Genomic DNA, 6,000 nt, shown 5'->3' with positions numbered 1-6,000 from the left:
GCCATCAGTAACAGTACAGATGATAGTTGGCAAGCACCATGAAGTTCATCAGGAGAAGCCCATCATCTTGAGGGCATCTTTTGCTAGTTCGTAAACTGTGCTGGAGCATCTAGGACACAGATTCACTACAGTATCGTAATAACGGAATTGACTGCTATTGCTGTGAATGCCATCATCCCAATGATCAACTCACGAAAAGAGCTGTAGAGCTGGAGTATTTAAAGGGAGCCAGCATCAGACTATGACACGAGGCTCGATTCGTAATGACTGCTCGTGTCCTCCTTATTCTGCTATATTCACTTAACAAGCTGTTAAGGACTGTGCCGGTTCCTAACTATGAGCTCTTGTGAAAGAGATAGCGTTTCTTATACCATGTCTCACAAGCTAAAGAATATTCTTGTCTCGCTTCCTTTGATTTTCTGTTGCAGTCTTCTTTCTGCTGAATGCATATCCTCACTTGGCAGACAGCGTTGTAATGTGTTGTCGACCTGACCCACTTGTGACATACTCACTCGCTTCTTGCTTCTGCCTATGTATCTGACATGACTTGATTTAGCCTGTGGTAGTGCGAACGAGGTTTTACAATTTTTTTTTTATAATTTCCACCCCTTAATATTATGTGCCGTAACAGTACTTACCAATCTTTCCAGACAGTGATTTTCAGTGGACTCCTATATAGAGACGCTTTGCTGCTATGCCTGCCATAAGACCAGTTTATGGTGAACATTCACTGAAGACTGCTTGTAAATGTAAACAGTGACGATTAGTGAGGTCATTGTTGATAAAAATTTAACCCATTCGAGTGGGAGCACAGTGGCTCACATAGCCACTGGTCTATATGTTACCTTCTTCCAGTATGCACTATGTAGTCACTCAGTTGCTGATGCCACAGAAATTTATCACAGGTTGTTAAAGTAAATGCACTAAAATATGTGAGAATACATTTGGCTCCAACAATCTATTTGTCCATTTCATTAACAACTAACAGTTATGTTCTGAATATGCATAACTTACTCCTGCAGAGAGTGCATATGTCAACACAGCTTATGGATGTGTTTCTGATGACTGAACAGACTAGTCCTGGCACAAAACATGCGCCCACTCAAATCGTGCTAAATGTTTGGAGGAGGGCGGCGGCTTCACTGCTCGAGTTCTCTTGCCTGTCGCCTTGCTTCTTCACAACAGCAGTGGATGTAGTGTTTCTCCGCAGTAAATGGCTCACAGAACATCCTTCCCCTGTTTGTATGTTTATACCAGTCGTCTTCATGATGTGTTTCAAGTGGTCTTTAAAACGCTTATAAAGGCACATTAAAGTGCACTGCCAGAGCAGAGTTGGCCATAAAGGACTCAGCAGGGAAACTTCGTATCACTTACGTGGTGAACGTGGCTCGGTGGATGAACGATGATGGTTGCCTCAGAGTTATTTAGCTGCGACTCTTTGAGAACCGCAGTTTTGGTCACATAGTCCTCCCATTTAATGTTCAAGGTGCATCTTGTTTTTAGGGTTCCTTGCTCAATGTGTAGAAACGGAACCCGTATAGGATGGCTTTGTTGTCCGTCTGGATGTCCGAATGTTGACACGCCTTTTTCTCAGGAACGGGTAGACGTATCAAGTCGAAATTTACATCACATATTAAGGTCTGTGGTTCCTACTCAGTGCTTAAGCTTATAAGTCGATTGAGGCAGAAGAAAGGCCATTGATTTCACTTATTTTGATATTCGAAGACTCGATTATCGGAAACTATAGGGCACTCCCAGTTGTCCTAGCATCACTGAATATTTCAAGAATCAAAGTTTCGTAGTAAAAGTAAAGTAAAAAAATCGATAATTGTTAAACTGTGATTATGTCACATAAACAATGTATTTTTGCCTTGAACACACATTGTATTCACCACGTCAAAGGCATGATAGGCGAATGTTTCACTAGTGCTGGCTGGATGACTACCCAGGTTATTTGAGACTGAATTTCGGTGGTCTGTAGTAACGGATTTAATTTGAAGTTTAGAAGTGACGAGTTTCTCTCTGAGCAGGATATAGATGATCTTTTCGGTTTGCGATAGATTGAGATTCTCAACCGGCAGATAAGCAGCTTATGATATTTCTTGCTGTCCTGATGACAAGGATATCCGTATTACCACATTGCCCTGTAATGATATAGTCACGGATGTGCCAGTGCTTCTAGCAAGGATGCTTCCAAGTAGTCTTGTAACGATTAGGCAGGCAGAACTTGGTGATAAAGTGTTCATGTTCAGCACATGATCCTTGTTATGACATCAAACTGCGTTTTCAACGCCAAAGTTCGTAAATATCATCATGAGATAATTATTAATAATAATTACTACACGGAAACATAAAATGCAAGTTCTACTCATGTTTTAGTAAGTGAATAAAATATCTTTCTAAATGTTCTATATTTACTTATATAAGCTGAAGTCACCCCTCACTTCGTTTTGTATTTCCAGGGTAGTCAGAGAAACTTCTATGGAGATTTTGATCCGTCTTGAAATTTTTGGGTCCGATATCGTGCACGGAACCCTCAGTGTGCGAATCCTTCTCGCACTTGGCCAATTTTTCGGAAGCGCTCCAATTTTTCGGAAGCGCTCAAGTTTTTTGATATCATGGCGATAGAGTGTCCACGTTTCACAGCCATACAAGAGCGTGAACATGACAACAGCTCGGTGCACCTAGAGTTCGATGTACAGCTTTAGTTCTTTGTTAGTGAAGATTGTGAATTAACTGTCCGAAGGCTAAGTGGTCAGCACCTTACTTTACCAGCATCCTGTTCGCAGGTATGGCGGTTAAACAAGATGCTTCCAGGATATGAAAAGTGATCAGTCTACTCCAGTGTTGTGTCCAAGATGGAGGTACTGAATTCAGCAAGAGTAAATCCTGTGACAGATTGTATGACTAGCTTCGTTTTTTCGCTTTCATGGTAAGACCAAAGCGAGCAGCTGACTGACTGTTGTAACTCTGCTGGTGTTAGAGTAGGAGATGAGACATCATCGGTATACTGTAGATGGCACGTTGGTTAGCACACTGCCGCGCGGAGTGGCCGCGCGGTTTGGGGCGCCATGTCACGGATTGCGCGGTCCCTCCCGCCGGAGGTTCGAGTCCTCCCTCGGGCATGGGTGTGTGTGTTGTTCTTAGCATAAGTTAGTTCAAGTAGTGTGTAAGTCCAGGGGCTGATGATCTCAGCAGTTTGGTCCCTAAGGAATTTACACACATTTGAACATGTTAGCACACTTGACTCACTTACAGGGTGTCAACTTTTCAAATCCGCGTCCGCCCATGCACATTTAGGTAAACCATTACAGGCAAATATCGGTATAGTTCCTTTGAGAGAGCATGCCTGATTTCCTTCTCCATCTTTGAAACATTCCAAGCTTGTGCTCCGTCTACAGTGACTTCGATGTCGACGGAAAGTGAAACCCTAATCTCCCTTCCTTCCTTCCTTTGCTGTAATTCTGCCACTGGGTACATCTTTGTGAACTAAGTTTTGGAAGACTGAAGACCCCTGCACCAAAAGGAAAGTTAATGCCTTGTTCGTCTGGAGATGATTAATACAGCATGACAGCCAAGTACAGTGCAAAGAGTGCTGGAGCACTGTAGTTCCCGCATCCACTACGACCACCTTTCTTGAATACGTGATGGTAGCATTTTTCAGATCGTCAGGAACTTTTCGAGATTCCAGAATATAGAGGATGCGTATAAAAAGTCTAGTCTTTTCTTTTTGTATCAGTTCCAGAGAGATGTCATCAGGGCCAGGAAACGTCCTTGGGCTTTGTTGATTGACTGCTTTGGGAAAGCTCTGTATGTGGGTGGAATTGCCATCCATGGTTTCTGTGGCTGCCGAGGGACGTTACAAACAAAATCCTCAGCAACATTGGGGGCACGATTCAAAAACGCAGAGAAATTTACCTTCGAACTCTCTAAGACACTTTTCATTATCAGTTAAAGTGATGGAACTGTCAGCAGTCTTTAGTGTCTCTGATGAGGACGAATTGGGCTGTATATCTCCTTCATGCCTACATAGAATTTTTGCAGCTCATGGGCCTCAGATAGTGTTGGCAGTTCTTCAGCTTTTTGTTGGCACCATTTATTCTGGATTTTCCTAATTTGTGTTTGTCACTTCCCTTTAAGTCCCATAAAATGTAATTTTTCACGTTGGAACAGGAATGTTGAAGAAAGAATTTAATATGAAGTTTAGAAGTGACGAATTTCCGTCTGGGAAGGTTACGAATGATCTTTCAGGTTAGCGACAGACTGAGACCCTTAACCAGGAGAAAAGCAGCTTTTTATATTTCTTCCGGTCCTGTTGACCAGGATATCCCTATTAGCACATTGTCTGGTGACGATATAGTTACGGATGTGCCAGTTCTTCCAGCGAGAATGCATCCAAGTGGTCTTGTAACGATTAGGCAGGTGAAACTGAATGTTGGTAATAAAGAATTCATAATCAAGACACAGACCGAGGAGCAGTAGAACATTGGCATTGTAGTTCCCAAGTTCTTGTTACCCCATGACGCTGTGTTTTCAGCGCCAGAGTTGGTAAGATCACCATGAGATAATTGTTAATGTAATGGGCATGTTATATCTTAGTTTGTTAGGGAAGGATATTAGTTGGTTCGGTTCAAGGAATTCAGAGAAAGCTATGAAGTAGTTCTCAAAAGATTCCAATTTATGATAATTCACACAGAAATAAAAGACATTATGAGGAATTTTAATTATATTATTGCAGCTGGGGCACCTAATTATATAATTTTATAGATTACAAACGCTGCACTCAAACGCAGCATTTTAACGAAAGTGTGTGGTTGAAATCTACATCTGTCTATCTTTTGTAATTTAGAAATGTAATAATTGAGAGGCCAGCCGGCCGCGGTGGTCTAGCGGTTCTAGGCGCTCAGTCCGGAACCGCGGGACTGCTACGGTCGCAGGTTCGAATCCTGCCTCGGGTATGGATGTGTGTGATGTCCTTAGGTTAGTTAGGTTTAAGTAGTTCTAAGTTCTAGGGGACTGATGACCTAAGATGTTAAGTCCCATAGTGCTCAGAGCCATTTGAACCATTTTTGAACCAGAGGCCCAAAAACAGCAACAAGAAATTACACTGCATAACATGACATTCCCATCGCTGACCTTGATGTGCTATTAAATATTAATATTGTGTGTAATAACAACGTTTTCTTCTAGAAACAGCCAATCACTTTGTAAAATAGAAGTTTGTTAAAACCTCTTTACCATGTTTTCAACGTTTATAAAAACACCTCCTTCAGGAGGAAATATTGACAACGTAAACAACGTAACAGTAAAAGCGTATTAGGATTACATATACATAAGTACAATATTGTCTCATTACGAATGCAAGAAAATTATTCGAACTTACTGGATTACATGTGTTGCAGAGGTATGTTAAAATATAGCCGAAAGACATCAGTCGAATATAAAATATCACCATTCAATAATTGAACATGCACAACATGGTTGTTGGCACTCGTTTTTTCTCACAAATGTACAGCTAGTGCGCTTGCTTCACGTTCGCAGCGCTTGGGCTAAGGAAAGCTTCTGGCAACAGAGGGCACTATCAGTATGTACAAGAAGTGTGTGCGATAGTGAATGAATATTTGTCATGTTAAACTTACTTAAAACGTTAAAATTAAATTTATGACATTAAAACTCAGATCATATTTAGCTGTGTACATATTTAATATTAATAAAATGGCAACAAATAATAATTTACCCTCTGAAAAAGGTTCTTGTGCCATAAACAAAGTAAGTAAAACTGTGAACATCAACAATCAGACAATCCCATTACCCATAAGGAGCCTGGGTTCTGAAACATCTACACAGATTGAATAAATCTCCCCTTGGCGAGGAAAGCTACAAAAATAAGCTAAAAAAATCAAACAAATAGCAGCTGAAAATGGATAGAAAACAAACATGATATATAAACTAAACCAAAATTTAAAAAAAAAATCTAAAGTGCACCAAACACAAAGCAGC

The sequence above is a fragment of the Schistocerca cancellata genome, chromosome 8 (genome assembly GCF_023864275.1).
Source record: "Schistocerca cancellata isolate TAMUIC-IGC-003103 chromosome 8, iqSchCanc2.1, whole genome shotgun sequence".
Taxonomy (NCBI): domain Eukaryota; kingdom Metazoa; phylum Arthropoda; class Insecta; order Orthoptera; family Acrididae; genus Schistocerca; species Schistocerca cancellata.
Note: the sequence above shows the minus strand (reverse complement) of the source record.